The 19,807-nt window shown below is 38.0% G+C and overlaps 1 long non-coding RNA gene and 1 other non-coding gene across 2 annotated transcripts in view; one reads left to right on the forward strand and one right to left on the reverse strand.

Annotated features, from left to right (window-relative positions):
• LOC126248572 (uncharacterized) overlaps positions 1 to 19,807 on the forward strand; it is a 35,586-nt gene that overhangs the window by 8,250 nt on the left and 7,529 nt on the right. The window lies entirely within an intron of this gene.
• On the reverse strand, positions 6,418 to 6,491 carry Trnai-uau (transfer RNA isoleucine (anticodon UAU)). The gene has a single exon. It is a non-coding gene; the product is annotated as a tRNA-Ile (tRNA).

The raw sequence follows: 19,807 nt of genomic DNA on the forward strand, positions 1-19,807 counted from the left end.
GAGTAGTCTCTACCTGCAGAGCTGAATGGGGAGACACTTTTACTTCTGGAATATTTTACCCAAGAGAAGGACATCATTTAACCATGTGGTAAAGCTGCATGCCATGCCCTAGGGAACAATTATGGCTGAAGTTTCCACTTGCTTTCTGCTGTTCACAGTACCAGCACAGTAAGGCCATTTTGGCTAATGTTACAAGACCAGATCAGCCAATCATCCAGACTGTTGTCCCTGCAACTACTGAAAAGGCTGCTGCCCCTCTTTAGGAACCGCATGTTTGTCTGGCCTCTCAACAGCTACCCCTCCGTTGTGGTCGCAGCTATGGTGCGGCTATCTGTATATCTGTATCACTGAGGCATGCAAGCCTCGCCACCAGTGGCAAGGTCCATGGTTCATTTAGGGGGGGGGATTAGTAATAAAATATGAGAAAATTCACATATTCACTATCACTGCACACAGCAAGTAGGTAATTACCATGTTATGCTTCCAAACACTTACAAATGCCAAAAGCCTACCTAGCACATGGGAATAAAACTCTAGAACATCCTATAAAATCAATCACAAATGTAAAAAAGGAAGAAAAAATTGAGAGAACAGTTAAGACACAGGCATCTACTCAGTAAGAGAATATTTTGATAACATGTAATAGTAACATATGTCACTATTATAACATATGTTACTATTATAAAATAAATGTGAAACTCTAAGATACTATCATAGTATATGGTACATGAATTTTGTGCAACCTATGAGTAGAATGTGCGAATATAAATATGAGTAAATACTATATAGCCTTAAAATTAAGAAGAGTAAAATGTCTAACATTACAATACAGTGTGTTGTACTGCACATGATCCATGGGACAGATACTAAAGAAAATAGTAATAATAATAATAATAATAATAATAATAATAATATAAACAACTACTGCCTATCATTGTTGTATAGCAAGTCACATGGAAACCAAACAGGTTTCTGGGGCAGTTTGTACTACTGGGAGAAGTGGGTACACAAAGAATTGTTTAAGTATTTGCTTATTTGTGTTACAGTAAAACCAATATTAATTATGGGATCTCTTTTCTCAGTGCTCAGGCACAGTTTTACCTTCTTGCTGTTTGATTAAGTATCACATATGTTAAAGTCCTTCTCAGAGGCACTTTCCAGTGCTGCAGAAAAAGTACGTACTTCACTTAAAAAACGATTTTCATCTCATGAGTCAACAGCTACAAACATTGAAAATTATTTCCTTATGTCAAAAAATTTGCCACATTGTCTGCTACAACTTAATGAAAACCTCACCTTGACTTACTCATTCTGGATATATTCTGGGTAGTCTGTTTTAGCTGCCTCAATAGCTAAAAAAGCTCAGAAGCACTATTGCATTATTGGACAGACAAATGTAGGCAAATAACAACTTGTGGCAATTTCAGTTTCCATATCCCCCGTGTTTTTAATTAAAAGGAGTACCCACCTCCACCCACAGCTGAAATCATAAATGTATGCCTGTACAATGGTACTCTGTTGAGAGGTATCCAGTTTGAATCCTGGCTGAGGTCTGTAAAGTTCCTATGTACCAGATTTTGTGCCAATGTGCTAGATTAAATTCCAGATCTCTGCTGTGTCTCATGCATCAGCATTGGGTATCATAATGCTGCCCTACTCTCAATAAATACACGATAGGCATAACTCTCATACTCTGTATGGAAAGGGGCCATTGTGTGTGGAGGAAGTAAACCCTTCCCTATTGGGTGGCTGAACAACTCCGTGGAGTGTTTCAGCCAACTCTGCAGGAGATTCTTACTTTCTTTGTAAGAAATCAAACCCCTGGCATAAAAATATTGCTCAAAACTTATATTTCAGTATCATTTGAAAACCTTTGCTTCAGAACTGTACAAGACAGCTGTGTATTGGTAAGTTACTTGCTTGATAATGTCTTTATATTTGGTCCTATATACAGATCTTTATGATTAGATGGCTCAATAGACAATATGGCTACTTAAATGGAGTTTCTGACAAGTAAGTCAGGGTAATTAATTACTTCACAATAGTCAAGTGTTGGAAGAGCTAAGGGAATATATGTTGGAGTGCTATATTTAGTGTATTAAATGTTAATTTTTAACTTTGACACATTTCTAGATAAATGTCTCCACCTTCAATAGTTGATCCCAATAAGAATTGCGAAATACAGAAGTAACAGAACATGAAAAGGCCATGAATTTTGAAGGAATTAAAATATTGAGCTGCTGGAAAAGACAAGGTTTGTCCAGCAAGTAATGTCACTAGTTCTATTCTGATGCTCCTATTGGGTTGGAGTGTGTCTATCTCCCTGTGCTAATTGGCGGATGTTTTTAGCTTCCCAGCATGATCAACCCCAGTTTCCTCCAAGGTCTTGGAAAGTCAGGACATGTCCCTACATGAACCTCTGTTTGGTGAGCCAGTTCTAGACACACTTAAGAAACAATATTCAATGAAAGTCTGTGTGAAACTTGGCAAGTCCAGTGCCAAAAATTTTCCAGAGATTGAGTAACATTTAGGAATGAATGTCTGTCAAGACAACTGGAGTGGCGTCAATGGTGAAACTCACTCTGAATGCTCTTCAATGTCGGAAGGTTTATACAGCATGAATCGTGTGTGTGAACTTTTTAATACAGACCATGTAACTCAGACTCTTGGATATACTCAACACCACTTTCATGAAATTGTAACCATCAGCCCACACATCGCCAGTTCTGGGAAGCTACATCAGAGCAATGCACCCAGTCAGACCACTATTTAGGTGAGTGATTACCTGCTCAAAAATGATGTGGCAACAGTGCCCTAGCCACACACCCCACTCCACCCACCCCCAGCCTCAACCTCGCTCCAGGAGACTTTTTTTTGTTTCTCTGCCTCAAGACACCCTTGAAAAGATACCATTTCAAGACCATCGACAACATGAAAACTGCTGTTATGCATGCCCTAAAGGACGGTTCAACTCAAGCTTTCCAAGAAGCATACAATACTTGGAAATCTCACTGGCAAAAATATATCAATGTAGGATGGTCCTTTTTTGAATAATTTTGATGCATTTTACTATTCTGATCAATAAGTTACTTTTTATAGATTTAGTGATCTCTTTTCTGAACAAACCTTGTGGATCTGTCCAAAATGGTTAGAACAAGCACAGATGTACAACTGTCTGAACAGTAGACATATTGACCCATCTTAAGAATCGCTATCAAAGAAAATCATAATGTCTGCATGTCAAGTACTAAGTAAATATTTGTGAAAACATTGTTAAAGCCATATAAGGAAAACTGTGAGATATGTCAAGCATCAGGATGATTTAGATATCAAAGTAAGTGGCCAGATGAGAAAGGATGCTATTACATAGCAATATTTTTAATAATTACATCCTTAACACGATGGAGGAAGTTGGTATAGGTAGCTGAAAAGGAAAATTAGTTCAGTGTTTGTGACTGCAAGTTACGCAAACAGTCTGTCAGTTTTGTGCTAGTCCAACTTTTTCACAGGAAATTGGAAATGTACTTAAACCTCTTTAAAACAGAAACTCTCATGAACTGATTCAAATTTAAAGTAAAATATTAAAAGCCTATTCTCCTGACATAGCTGCTACAATCAGTCATGCATGTGAGAAAATACAGAAGGAATCTCCCAAAAATTTGAATTCCTAAAGATATGTTTTTCAGAATTTTTGATCTATCAGCCCCCCTCCCTCCATATTCTCAGTTGGACTTTCGCATGATTTCTGAAAGATCACAAATCACAACATTTCTTGAATAAACTTTAATTTCATGGGACTGAAGGTACACAAGCAGGTTACGTCATATTGAACTAATAGAAAGCAAAAATCCATATTAGGCATCTTCATCAGTTCAGAAAAGACGCCATGTTCAGACTGGGGAAAATTCGCTGCTGGCATGCTATGCTACTTGATATTAGGTTTATCGTTATTGTTGTTGTTGTTACTACTATTATTATTATTATTATTATTATTATTATTCTGTATTAATGACCCCCTTCGTTTATATCAGTAAAGGAGAAATAATTATCTTCACTGCCAACCCAAATATCGTAATCAGTTTTACAAGAGCTACACAACTGAAGGAAAATAAATTAAATATTCAGTTAACTAGACTAATGTTTGTGAAAATTACAGGACCAAGAGCGTTACATATGATTGAAATAAAAGTTACACAACAAATGCATGGCAATAGACAAGTGATCAGAATTACAGGACTGTACATGATCTCTGAGATCTCAGAACAGTGTAAAGTTCTCACATACTGGAATCTCGATCTCTAAATGTTGTGGAATAGACAAAAAATGGGCCTTTGATTACAGGACTATACATGATCTCTGAGAATTCAGTAGAATGTGAGGCTTTCATATAATAGAACCCAGATCCCTAAACGACTTGGGATGGACATAAAGTCATCCTTGATAAGATTATGTGGAATGTATCTCCCTGCAGTTGATATACAAGTCCATAAATGTCATTAGTGAATGTTCATGACCATCAGTCAGTAAGCAAGACAGCTAAATTTGCAGATCAGAAAAGCAGTGATATTAGTCATTTTTCACAGAAGGATTCCACTTTTCTCACAACATACAGCTAAGCACTCCTCAAATTAAACGTGACTTGTGGGCTTGACTGTTACATGGATAGTATCTCAGGTTTTGGAAACACATTTTGTTGATGTAGCTTCCCTACATCAGGCACTCCTGATGTACTGAGGTACCACAGGAACTGCTCCTCCCTCTGTACCTGACCCCAATCCCTGCCAGTCACCCCCTATGGTTTGGCTGGTGGTAATCTGTCATGTTGGTCGTGCCTGCATCTGCACCTTCATCTGTGTCTTAGTAGTGTGTAATGTCTCCTCTACTAATCGAGGAAGTGCCGAGGAAGTCCTACCTTTGTATTCCCAATCACAAACCCAGTTTACTGTGACAAGATGCCATTACTCTACAATCATTTGAGCATGGGGTGCCAGGCCTTGCTAAGTGTCCATGTTATCATATTTTCTGCCCTTTTTGATTTCAGTCGCCCCCTTAATGATACTGTCCAGAACATAGGACTCTGTACCAGGATTTTCATCTCATCATACTTCATGGAGTGCTTGTATCTGCAGATTTACTGGGTTATTCCAGCCTAGTGTGGCACTGGTGTTCTAAATGTTGAATACTACTCTGGCTGTTTGTCATGTTATACTTACAATGTCATGGTGACATTATGTACACATTTCATTCCAAATTTCTTTGAATTCTGCTGATCTTCACAGACACAGGCTCTGCATATAGTATGTATGCTAATGCCTCTGGTTTGTCCTCTTCTATTTATTATTTTTGTTTGCATTGTGATTGAGACAGTGCAGAGAACTACTCAGTGTACACATTCATCTTGCAGATACCCTAGATCATGAAATTTGGAAGTGGGTGGATAGTGATTCATCGTCCCTTGCTGAATCACTCCACATGAAGGCAATGACACACCAAATGCTGATGTTTGAGCATTAGCATTTATGGTCTAAACAACAACATCAAGCTGAAGGAGTTCACACTGTTATCAATCTAACAGACGAAGAAGTTGACAACACAATGATAAAACTGCTAAGAAGCAGCCTCAATTTCGTGGCTAGATCAAAAATTCTGCCTTTATCAAGTTTCAAGAGTCCAGTACAATTAAGCTGCACTAGCACTGACACTTTATTCAGCAGAAGAAGTCCATTGAAAGGCATATGATGATTTAAGCCCAGTATATCCAGGGATGAGAGGAAAACCCTCTGGGAACTACAGGAGGACAACAGTAATGTAGTACTCCCAGCTGCCAAAGGGAAGGCCACTGTTATTATGGACAGGCTGGATTATTATAAGAATATTCATCTTTTCTTGGATGACTCTTCATATAGATGTGTTGACAGTGACTCCCGTAACCAGGTCGACAGGAAGACAACAGCACTACTCAGAGTGTCAGGATTACCAGAGAACATCATTGAGCATGTATGTACACAGGCTCCAGTACCACCTGTAATGTATGGGCTACCAAAAGTACACAAGTGGTATACCCTTTTATGCCCTGTAGTCAACAATTCTGCATAGAACCTCACCAAGTTACTCAAGATGTTGCTCAATCATTACGAAGAGAAATGCTGCCACCAGATACACGAGTTAATGGACTTCATCCAGTGTCTGAAGGACCTACACATTTTGGGTACTGACATGAAGGTCAGTTTTGATGTAGTTTCTTTGTTCACAAGAGTGCCACTAAAGGATTTATATGAAGACAGTAAATGTTCTCGAAAGAACAGAATACTGTTGATGACCGTGCAGCTTTTCCCTGGAATAAATGATGACTAACTGAAACCCTCAGCTGCCGACAGGTGTTGTTGATATACCTCGATGTGGACAGCTGAAAATGTGTGCCCCGACCGGGACTCGAACCCGGGATCTCCTGCTTATATGGCAGACGCTCTATCCATCTGAGCCACCGAGGACACAGATGAATAGCGCGACTGCAGGGACTTATCTTATGGGAATCACCAAAGCGTGTGCGAGTAATGAGTGAATGGGCAAATGTCTATAAGGTACATTACATATGTAGAATTGTGGACAGTTGGGAATGTGAGTCCCACGGGAAGCGTGCAATGGATAAGTCCCTGCAGTCGTGCTATTCATCTGTGTCCTCGGTGGCTCAGCTGGATAGAGCGTCTGCCATGTAAGCAGGAGATCCCGGGTTCGAATCCTGGTCGGGGCACACATTTTCAGTTGTCCACATCGAGGTATATCAACAACACCTGTCGGCAGCTGAGGGTTTCAGTTAGTCATCATTTACTAAAGGATTTGATAGAAGTGATAAGTGAATAGTTCAACCCTATGTTGAAAGACCTGTGCAGGCATTTGTTAACATTCACCTACTTCTTGTTCAAAGGACAATATTATAAATGAACTGAAGGTGTAGCCATTGGCAGTCCTCTGTCCCCAGTGCTGGTGAATCTGACTTGACCACTTACAAACCAACATATTTCATTTGGTACAGGGATTACATGTTTGTGAGATGGCCCTGTGGAATGGTGAAGCTCAGCGAGTTCCTGCTTCTCTAATACCATCCAAATATCAGATTCACCACGGAACTGGAGAAGGATGAACAGATGATGTTCTTTGATGATCAGGTGAGAGACAAACCAAATGGTCGCGTGTGCAGTGTCTACCACAAGCCAAACTACACTGGCTCTGAGCACTATGGGACTTAGCAGCTATGGTCATCAGTCCCCTAGAACTTAGAACTAGTTAAACCTAACTAACCTAAGGACATCACACAACACCCAGTCATCATGCAAACCACACTGATCAGTACCCCTTTTCCAATAGCTGCCACCATCCTGCTCAGAAGACGAGCACTTGAAGTCCACAGGGCACACGCCCTACCAGACAAAGACAGCTTGGGCTCTGAACCTGAGCATCTCTGAGAGGTCTTCCATAAAAATGGCTACTTCATTGCCCAAATCAGATGTGCACTACACTATGTGATCAAAAGTATCCCGACACCCCCAAAAATATACGTTTTCCATATTAGGTGCATTGTGCTGCCACCTACTGCCAGGTGCTCCATATCAGTGACCTTTGTAGTCATTAGACATCGTGAGAGAGCAGAATGGGGCACTCTGCGGAACTCATGGACTTTGAACATGGTCAGGTAATTGGGTGTCACTTGTGTCATATGTCTGTACATGAGATTTCCACACTCCTAAACAGCCGTAGGTTCACTGTTTCCGATGTGACAGTGAAGTGGAAATGTGAAGGGACACATACAGCACAAAAGTGTACAGGCCGACCTCGTCTGTTGACTGACAGAGACAGAGGACAGTTGAAGAGGGTCGTAATGTGTAATAGGCAGACATCTATCCAGACCATCACACAGGAATTCCAACTGCATCGGGATCCCCTGCAAATACTATGACAGTCAGGTGGGAGGTGAGAAAACTTTGATTTCATGGTCGAGCGGCTGCTCATAAGGCACAAATCACGCCAGTAAATGACAAACGACACCTCCCTTGGTGTAAGAAGCATAAATATTGAATGATTGGACAGTAGAAAAATGTTGTGTGGAGTTGTGAATCATGGTACACAATGTGGCGATCCGATGGCAGGGTGTGCGTATGGTGAATGCCTGGTGAAAGTCATCTGCCATTGTGTGTAGTGCCAACAGTAAAATTCAAAGGCAGTGGTGTTATGATGTGGTCCTCTGTTTCATGGAGGTGGCTTGCACCCATTGTTGTTTTGTGGCACTATCACAGCATAGACCTGCATTGATGTTTTAAGCACCATCTTGCTTCCCCCGGTTGAAGAGCTATTCGGGGATGGCGATTGCATCTTTCAACATGATCGAGCACCTGTTCATAATGCACGGCCTGTGGCGGAGTGGTTTCACGACAATAACATCTCTGTAATGGACTGGCTTGCACAGAGTCCTGACCTGGATCCTATAGAACACCTTTGGGGTGTTTTGGAACACCGACTACATGTCAGGTCTCACCGACCGACACGATACCTCTCCTCAATGCAGCACTCCACGAAGAATGGGCTCCCATTCCCCAAGAAACCTTCCAACACCTGATTGAGCATATGCCTGCGAGAGTGGAAGCTGTCATCAAGGCTAAGTGTGGATTAACACTATATTGAATTCCAGCATTACCGAATGAGGGTGCCACAGGCTTATAAGTCATTTTGAGCCAGGTGTCTGGATACTTTTGATCACATAGTGTTTGTCAATCAGTGTCCGTGCCAAACAAAGAAAGAGAAGAGGACAAACCAAAGACATTAACGTACATACCATATGTAGGGCCTGTCTCTCTGAAGATCAGCAGAATTTAAACAAAATTTGGCATTGTATGTGTGGCATACCCAGCCACCAAACAAACAACATACTAGGCAGTGCAGAGAACAACTTAGGTTTATGACAGACAGACACCTACAACATACCTTGTGAGTTTGGCATGTCATACATTGGCCAGACAACCAGAACAGTAGAAATTCAATGTGTGCTACACCAGTGCCACACTAGGCTGGAACAACCCAGTAAACAACAGTAGCTGAGCACTATCTGTGATACAAGCACTTCATAAAGTATGATGAGATGAAAATCATGACATAGACTCCGAGGTTCGGGACAGTATCATTAAGGAAGTGACTGAAATCAAGCTACGGGGAAAACCTGATTAATAGGGACACTGCCTACCAACTCAGCAAGGCATGGGACCCCATGCAAATGAAGGTAGCACTTTCTCAGTGTGTCCTTGATTGGGAGAGGAAGCATTAGACACTGTTAATCCATTCACAAACATTCACAGGTGCAAATGAAGGCACAGGCATGGACATGGGTGCAGATGGCATGACAGAGCACCATGAGATGGACCACAAGGGGAGAGTGGTGGAGGTAGGCGGCAGGTATAATGGGAGGAGCAGGTGATGTGACACCTCCGATCAGGAGCACCTAACAATGTCGGCAAGATGGACAGAATACTGTGTCAATCAGACATGATAATCTGCCAGAAAACCTGAGAAGACTCAAATCAACATCAGCACTGGAAGAACGTAAGGTACCTCCGTGATCTGACTCCTTTTCAGGTTGTGCCCCAATACATAGGAACCAATATTTAATACTGCATCCAACAATGTCTCAAATCATTACTACTTGGCTTTCTCCACTCCTTTAGTATGGAATGGGTCAATGGTTTTCAAGTAATTATTTAACACACATGGCTGTCAAATATATACATTTTTTTTATTTATGTGTTGCTCAACAATACAGGCTACAACATTGTGCCCATCACTTAATGATTTATTTATTTAGTATATGGCTTGCATAACAACATAAACTTGACACATATAAGAAGTTGAAAAAGACAATATGTTTCACAAAGTTTACATATGGGTTTTACAGAATTTTATAGACAGAAATCTGTGTCTTGATGTATACAATAAAGTCCTCTATTACTATTAGGAACTCTCCAATATTTTTGGAGGATGTGTGAAGTTGACACATTTGAACAGTATACTGGCTTGTTTCTCATTCAGCACTGTAGTCACAGCTGTGTGGGCCTGCAGCTAAGAAATTTAGCTCTGTGACATCTAAAAAAACCTGGTTCATAATGTGTACAAATTAATTTACATCCCAGAGTCCAAACATTTTGCTAAGTTAAAGGAAGAGAGCTAGATAAAGCATTCTTTTCAGTTAATTTTGAGCATCTGGGGATTTCCAATTACTTGCTTAATTCCTGGAGGCATGAACCATCTATGCAACTAAATGAAGGCAATTTGTTTATTACCATATGCGTTACCCTTCTTTTATTTGGGAAGTATCATCAGTGGCCCTACTTCCATGTTTCCTTTTATACATACAGTAAATGTATTATGTGGTAGATATAATATGATGCTATATTACAGTTTGTCATGTTTTTTCTTTATAGCAGTATATTATATCTACTACATAATATGTTTATTGTATGTATAAAAGGAAATATGTATTTCAGGCCACTGATGATGCTTCCCAAATAAAAGAAGCAAAACGCGTATGGCACTAACCAAGCTGCCTTCATTTAGTTGCATAGACGGTACATACCTCAAGGAATTTAGATCAACTAAGGGAAAGGCGGAAAACAGAAAAAAATTACTATCCTTGCTTAATGTTTGCTAGTACCCAATTTGAGTCCTTTGAACTAGAATATAAAGCTTCATTCTGAATCCAAGATGGAAGCATAATCCATATCAAAATTATTTTTACTTATCATTATTAATTTCATAAATCACAATAAACTGAAGTGAACGCATTATTGTAGCCAAGATAGACACAAAGCCCACGCGTACTACAGTAGTACAAGTTTATATGCCAACTAGCTCTGCAGATGACGAAGAAATTGAAGAAATGTATGATGAAATAAAAGAAATTATTTAGATAGTGAAGGGAGACAAAAATTTAATAGTCATGGGTGACTGGAATTCGGTAGTAGGAAAAGGGAGAGAAGGAAACGTAGTAGGTGAATACGGATTGGGGCTAAGAAATGAAAGAGGAAGCCGCCTGATAGAATTTTGCACAGAGCACAACTTAATCATAGCTAACACTTGGTTCAAGAATCATAAAAGGAGGTTGTATACATGGAAGAAGCCTGGAGATACTGACAGGTTTCAGATAGATTATATAATGGTAAGACAGAGATTTAGGAACCAGGTCTTAAATTGTAAGACATTTCCAGGGGCAGATGTGAACTCTGACCACAATCTATTGGTTATGAACTGTAGATTAAAACTGAAGAAACTCCAAAAACGTGGGAATTTAAGGAGATGGGACCTGGATAAACTGACTAAACCAGAGGTTGTACAGAGTTTCAGGCAGAGCATAAGGGAACAATTGACAGGAATGGGGGAAAGAAATACAGTAGAAGAAGAATGGGTAGCTTTGGGGAATGAAACAGTGAAGGCAGCAGAGGATCAAATATGTAAAAAGACGAGGGCTAGTAGAAATCCTTGGGTAACAGGAGAGATATTGAATTTAATTGATGAAAGGAGAAAATATAAAAGTGCAGTAAATGAAGCAGGCAAAAAGGAATACAAACATCTCAAAAAATGAGGTCGACAGTAAGTGCAAAATGGCTAAGCGGGAATGGCTAGAGGACAAATGTAAGGATGTAGAGGCTTATCTCACTAGGGGTAAGATAGAGACTGCCTACAGGAAAATTAAAGAGACCTGTGGAGAAAAGAGACCACTTGTATGAATATCAGGAGCTCAGATGGAAACCCAGTTCTAAGCAAAGAAGGCAAAGCAGAAAGGTGGAAGGAGTATATAGAGGGTCTATACAAGGGCGATGTACTTGAGGACAATATTATGGAAATGAAAGAGGATGTAGATGATGATGAAATGGGAGATACGATACTGCGTGAAGAGTTTGACAGAGCAATGAAGGACCTGAGTCGAAACAAGGCCCCAGGGGTAGACAACATTCCATTAGAACTACTGACGGCCTTGGGAGAGCCAGCCTGACAGAACTCTACCATCTGGTGAGCAAGATGTATGAGACAGGCGAAATACCCCCAGACTTCAAGAGGAATATAATAATTCCAATCCCAAAGAAAGCAGGTGCTGACAGATGTGAAAATTACCGAACTATCAGTTTAATAAGTCACGGATGCAAAATACTAATGTGAATTCTTTACAGACGAATGGAAAAACTGGTAGAAGCCGACCTCGGGGAAGATCGGTTTGGATTCCGTAGAAATATTGGAACACGTGAGGCAATACTTGACCCTACGACTTATCTTAGAAGCTAGATTAAGGAAAGGCAAACCTACGTTTCTAGCATTTGTAGACTTAGAGAAAGCTTTTGACAATGTTGACTGGAATACTGTCTTTCAAATTCTGAACGTGGCAGGGGTAAAATACAGGGAGCGAAAGGCTGTTTACAATTTGTACAGAAACCAGATGGCAGTTGTAAGAGTCTAGGGGCATGAAAGGGAAGCAGTGGTTGGGAAGGGAGTGAGACAGGGTTGTAACCTACCCCAGATGTTATTCAATCTGTATATTGAGCAAGCAGTGAAGGAAACAAAAGAAAAATTCGGAGTAGGTATTAAAATCCATGGAGAAGAAATAAAAAGTTTAAGGTTTGCCGATGACATTGTAATTCTGTCTGAGACAGCAAAGGACTTGGAAGAGCAGTTGAACGGAATGGACAGTGTCTTGAAAGGAGGATATAAGATGAACATCAACAAAAGCAAAACGAGGATAATGGAATGTAGTCAAATTAAATCGGGTGATGTTGAGGGTATTAGATTAGGAAATGAGTCACTTAAAGTTGTAAAGGAGTTTTGCTATCTGGGGTGCAAAATAACTGATGATGGTCGAAGTAGAGAGGATATAAAGTGTAGAATGGCAATGGCAAGGAAAGCGTTTCTGAAGAAGAGAAATTTGTTAACATCGAGTATAGATTTAAGTGTCAGGAAGTCGTTTCTGAAAGTATTTGTATGGAGTGTAGCCATGTATGGAAGTGAAACATGGACGATAACTAGTTTGGACAAGAAGAGAATAGTAGCTTTCGAAACGTGGTGCTACAGAATAATGCTAAAGATTAGATGGGTATATCACATAACTAATGAGGAGGTATTGAATAGAATTGGGGAGAAGGGGAGCTTGTGGCACAACTTGACTAGAAGAAGGGATCAGTTGGTAGGACATGTTCTGAGGCATCAAGGGATCACCAATTTAGTATTGGAGGGCAGCGTGGAGGGTAAAAATCGTAGAGGGAGACCAAGAGATGAATACACTAAACAGATTCAGAAGGATGTAGGTTGCAGTAGGTACTGGGAGATGAAGAAGCTTCCACAGGATAGAGTAGCATGGAGAGCTGCATCAAACCAGTCTCAGGACTGAAGACAACAACAACAACAACAACAACAACAACATAACTGAAGTTTAAGAATCCTTACATCCTTGAAGAGGCTGCTGCAAAATGTTCAGTTACTCACTTTATACAACATTCTTAATACATGATTCTGTAGAATAAACAGTTTTTGACCTCAAAAGTTAAAGATTATGCCATTGAACAGTATTGGGTAAATATATGCAAAGAACACTAGTAATTCTCTCTGCGGGGTAACAAAGTGAGAGCGCGTTCTAAATGCAATCCGGACAGAACTGAGCTGATTGGTTAACTGATGTATCCGGTGAATCCACCAAAGTTGTTTCCCAAGCTTAAAACAAGATAATGGCACTATCTATTTTTCCACTGACTACACGCAACACTCCCATTCCCACCATAGTCATTATTGATTTTTTTTCTTTTTTCCTCTCTAGTGACGTTTTTCTAACATTGTGTGATGAACTTTTTTTACAAAACATTTGTCCAGGTGACAGGTTTCTGTTCATTGAACTGTTTTGTATGAAATAACATTCATATGACCTATGCTATAATTATGCATAAGGTTATGGTATCCTCATCAGAATGTATTAACGCTTTACATTAAGTGTACATATATCATGGCAATGTGAGTGATTATAGATTTGTTTGTCATGACAGAGTGTCACAGAAATGGGAAAACAAAAATCTGAACTGACATAACATGCTGCAAAGATACACACTATCTCATGAAAATCTATTTGTAAAATATGAAGAACTGATTCTCAGTGAGAAACATGTAGAGAATCATGATACTACTATGTACCACTTCCTTGGAAATGTTGAAGCTAAATTAGTTTAATTATAGCTGACACAGATTCATGTCAATAATACCACATACTGCCATTTGGTTTAAACTTGATAGGGTAGCTATAAATGCCAAAATATAGTAAATGTTTTATGTGGTCTGGTCAGCCATTTAGAAAAGATATTGTCAAATTACTGTTATCTAATTTCTGCTTCACACACAATCTCAAAATAAATAAAATGCAACCTCACATAATAAGGAAATATTTCTCTTAATTTGATGTATGGGTTGTAACTCACCAACCTGCTTCATATACCACTGCCTCATAGAATTTCTTCTTTGATTTTGATATTCTTTTTGTGGTTATTGATGGTGATTAACTGTTATTAAATGATGTACACATCACTGAAGATTATTATTATTATTTCTTTCTTTTCTCAGACGTTATGTCTGGTCAAAAATGGAAAGTGACGCGGACCTTGATCAAGCGTGACTTCCTTTTAACTGTACGGTATATGTTATATTGCATTTAGGAACTTTCGGGTAATTAAACATGTATCGATAATTACGGATTTCTGTAGTTGTATATATAAGTTTGGATGTAGCTGTATTGCATTGATGTACTGGTGGATATTGTGTGGTATGACTCCTGTAGTTGATAGTATAATTGGTATAATGTCAACTTTATCCTGATGCCACATATCCTTGACTTCCTCAGCCAGTTGGATGTATTTTTCAATTTTTTCTCCTGTTTTCTTTTGTATATTTGTTGTATTGGGTATGGATATTTCGATTAGTTGTGTTAATTTCTTCTTTTTATTGGTGAGTATGATGTCAGGTTTGTTATGTGGTGTTGTTTTATCTGTTATAATGGTTCTGTTCCAGTATAATTTGAATTCATCATTCTCCAGTACACTTTGTGGTGCATACTTGTATGTGGGAACGTGTTGTTTTATAAGTTTATTTTGTAAGGCAAGCTGTTGATGTATTATTTTTGCTACATTGTCATGTCTTCTGGGGTATTCTGTATTTGGTAGTATTGTACATCCGCTTGTGATGTGATCTACTGTTTCTATTTGTTGTTTGCAAAGTCTGCATTTATCTGTTGTGGTATTGGGATCTTTAATAATATGCTTGCTGTAATATCTGGTGTTTATTGTTTGATCCTGTATTGCAATCATGAATCCTTCAGTCTCACTGTATATATTGCCTTTTCTTAGCCACGTGTTGGATGCGTCTTGATCGATGTGTGGCTGTGTTAGATGATATGGGTGCTTGCCATGTAGTGTTTTCTTTTTCCAATTTACTTTCTTCGAATCTGTTGATAGTTGTGTGATCTAAAGGGTTGTAGAAGTGGTTATGAAATTGCAGTGGTGTAGCCGATGTATTTATATGAGTGATTGCTTTGTGTATTTTGCTAGTTTCTGCTCGTTCTAGAAAGAATTTTCTTAAATTGTCTACCTGTCCATAATGTAGGTTTTTTATATCGATAAATCCCCTTCCTCCTTCCTTTCTGCTTAATGTGAATCTTTCTGTTGCTGAATGTATGTGATGTATTCTATATTTGTGGCATTGTGATCGTGTAAGTGTATTGGGTGCTTCTAGGTCTGTGTTACTCCATTTCACTACTCCAAATGAGTAGGTCAGTATTGGTATAGCATAAGTATTTATAGCTTTTGTCTTGTTTCTTGCTGTCAATTCTGTTTTCAGTATTTTTGTTAGTCTTTGTCTATATTTTTCTTTTAGTTCTTCTTTAATATTTGTATTATCTATTCCTATTTTTTGTCTGTATCCTAGATATTTATAGGCATCCGTTTTTTCCATCGCTTCTATGCAGTCGCTGTGGTTATCCAATATGTAATCTTCTTGTTTAGTGTGTTTTCCCTTGACTATGCTATTTTTATTACATTTGTCTGTTCCAAAAGCCTTATTTATATCATTGCTGAATACTTCTGTTATCTTTAGTAATTGGTTGAGTTGTTGATTTGTTGCTGCCAGTAGTTTTAGATCACCCATGTAGAGCAAATGTGTGATTTTGTGTGGGTATGTTCCAGTAATATTGTATCCATAATTTGTATTATTTAGCATGTTGGATAGTGGGTTCAGAGCAAGGCAGAACCAGAAAGGACTTAATGAATCTCCTTGGTATATTCCACGCTTAATCTGTATTGGCTGTGATGTGATATTATTTGAATTTGTTTGGATATTAAGTGTGGTTTTCCAATTTTTCATTACTATGTTTAGGAACTGTATCAATTTAGGATCTACTTTGTATATTTCCAATATTTGTAGTAACCATGAGTGGGGTACACTATCAAAAGCTTTTTGGTAATCAATGTATGCGTAGTGTAGCGACCTTTGTTTAGTTTTAGCTTGATATGTCACCTCTGCATCTATTATCAGTTGCTCTTTACATCCTCGTGCTCCTTTGCAACAGCCTTTTTGTTCTTCGTTTATAATTTTGTTCTGTGTTGTATGTGTCATTAATTTCTGTGTAATGACTGAAGTTAATATTTTGTATATTGTTGGTAGTCATGTTATGGGGCAATATTTAGCTGGATTTGCTGTGTCTGCTTGATCTTTAGGTTTCAGATAAGTTATTCCATGTGTAAGTGTATCAGGGAATGTGTATGGGTCTGCAATGTAACTGTTAAATAATTTAGTTAGATGTGAATGTGTTGAGGTGAACTTCTTTAGCCAGAAATTTGCAGGGGCTTTCCAATTGTGAGTAGAGTTAATTGCTTGGGTGACTTCATGTTGCAAAATTATCACTTCAGGCATTTGTGGTGTCATCTTGTATGTGTCTGTTTCTGCTTGTATCCACCGTGCATGCCTGTTACGTTGTACCGGGTTTGACCATATGTTGCTCCAGAAGTGTTCCATGTCTGTTATGTTTGGTGGATTGTTTATTTTAATGTGTGTGTTATCTATTGTCTCGTAAAATTTCTTTTGGTTTGTGTTGCATGTTTGGTTTTATTATTATTATTATTATTATTATTATTATTCATTTCCCGTCACATTTATTAGCACACAGTTTAGTTCGATCATGAGCATTTTTTAGAATATTTGAGTGTCTATCTCTTACCACAGGTCAGTAAGCTAGACCAACTAAAAGAAGTTCAAAACATTTCACTAGTGGAAATTTTAATGAAATAACAGTACATGTAACAGACTCACTACGAACTTTACATAATGATTGTTGGACTCAGACTCGAAAACTACATTATTTTTTTTTATTGACATATTGAATGCTTGCATACAAATTAAGAGTCCACTTTTTTACTACATTCAGTGTGGTGATTGCTGCTTTTCACACTAGGCCTACTTACGGATCTGATTTGTAGAAGTTACAAAATGCCAAAATACATTATTATTACTTTTAAAATGTTAAAGTAAAATGCAGAAAACATAAGAGGTACAAACATACAATAGGCGGTGAAGTAACTTGGTTTAACCAAAAGTTGCATAATTAGCAAATGAAATAATAGGTTCTACATTATTACAGGGAAGTTTTAATGTGTATGGGAATTTCCAAAGTTAACTAAGAATTATCTAGGTAGTGGAATTTTTTTTAATTTGGAAAGATTGAAACATTCTGAAACATGAAAATTTTGTTTCAGAATAAATTATGACATATTACGTTTTTGGAAAAAGTAAAACATTTGCTAGAAAGATGACAGTCGTAGCTTTAAAATGACACATTAAATAAAATATTTCCATGTGAATTAAATATAGTGTGGTTATCAACGGACTGTAAATTATATTGTGAATAATAAAATTTAGTAAAATACTGCTTGAATAAAAATATGCACACTTACTACTCATGTGGTTGTCATAAAGGAAATCAAATATGAATACTGTACCAGTACCATAACAGAAATAACTGAATAAATTATAGCTAAAGAGATAGACCAGCATTTTAAAATTAATGGAAAAATGACAATTACTTATTGGAAAATTACTTCACAGGGAGTCCTACAAGGTTCCATTTTATGTGCAACCTTGGTTCTATTTTTTATAAATGATTTAGGCCTACATCTAAATATAAAACCCCACTCAGTTTTATTTGCAGATGACACATATTACTCACTAAAAGTGAAACCACAGAACAAATTTCTGAAGAGTCATTGTTATCCTAACAGCTTAGAACATTTATTTGATCTATATGGATTAAAATGAAAGCAGTGCATTCACCGGTGCAACACAACTGCAATGTGACTTTTGACTACAGTTGGATGAGTGTCACTCTCCATGTTCTTCTTCCAATGACACAACTCTTTTTGTAACTGTTAAGCAACTCAAAAGTGCTGGTTTTTGTCAGTCTGCTCCGCAATGTACTGGTTGTAATTTTCTTGTTGCCTACTGGTACTTGATGAAATGTCAAAGGAAGTGGAATTTTTTTTGGATTTAGCCTTTCATTCATAAAAATCAGAGATGTTCTGTTTTGATACTAGCACAAGAACTTGTAAAAGACAAAGTAAATTTCAAAGTAATTTAGAAAGTGTGAAAGAAATTCTTCAAAGAGTTGGCAGAAAATCTTCATCCTGTCATTACAAAAAAGACAAACTGGAGGAAAAGTATCTCAGTTCAAGAAGTAAGATGCAGTTTTGTAATTAGTATATTCTGTGAAAGAAATACTGGAGAAAACATGAATCATAACAGTTTATTATGAACAAATCTGTGTACTTATAAATTTAAACCCATTGCATAAAATATAATAATACTCTATTTGACAACTTTTTTTTAATACAAAGCAATGAAAAATAATTGAGTTATCAGAATTAAATATTTATACTGTCAGCACCACATTGCCACCAATTAAGTAATAGATGCTGGTAATCCTGGGAGGTAATATGGTGTGATATGTGGTATTCATAACTGAGGATACATGTCAGTGCTCATTATACTGAAGAAGTGGTGCTTACGAAGTCATCTGTGGGAATGTAGATTATGACAGTTCTGAATTTGGGGTGTCTAGAGTAGTTTCAGTCAGTGGTACCTGTTCACTTTGAGGCATTTATGACCCGTGTCAACCCAAATCTTATTATATTTTATCATACAATGTAGAAAGGCTGATGCTACTGTGTGTCAGCCAGCAGTTAGAACTAGTAGCAGTCACCATCCCATAGTAAGACAGATGGTCACAGAGCATGAGAAAGGAGATATACGCAGGAGCCATGTTGTATTGAAGCGTATGGAGAGTACAGGGAATCAGACTGTGAATCTTGGAAGAGCATACGTATAACTTAGTTTAATAGTACTAACATTTAAATGTTTCTACATGTCTCCAACTAGACTGTTGAAATTATCCACAGTGCAAGTTCCCTAAATATCTTTTTAGTAATTTCAAAGTCAAACTCATATTTAATTAGAATTTTGTTTGATGTTATTTATCATTGGCTGAATAACCAATCAATCAAAAATGTCTTTGTGTAGAATGACACAAAACACTAATGGTAACTCACTACACAGTCTCCAACTAGCTTTCAGAGAGGCACAAAGCGTGTACAGTGAATCAAATATGTTTTTTGTGTAAAAGTGATTGTTTGAGGTGAAAGTGCCTCAGAGAATGGCTAGTTATTACTTTATGTGGAGATAATTTTATGAACTTGGAATGGTG

This window comes from Schistocerca nitens, chromosome 3 (assembly GCF_023898315.1).
Source record: "Schistocerca nitens isolate TAMUIC-IGC-003100 chromosome 3, iqSchNite1.1, whole genome shotgun sequence".
Taxonomy (NCBI): domain Eukaryota; kingdom Metazoa; phylum Arthropoda; class Insecta; order Orthoptera; family Acrididae; genus Schistocerca; species Schistocerca nitens.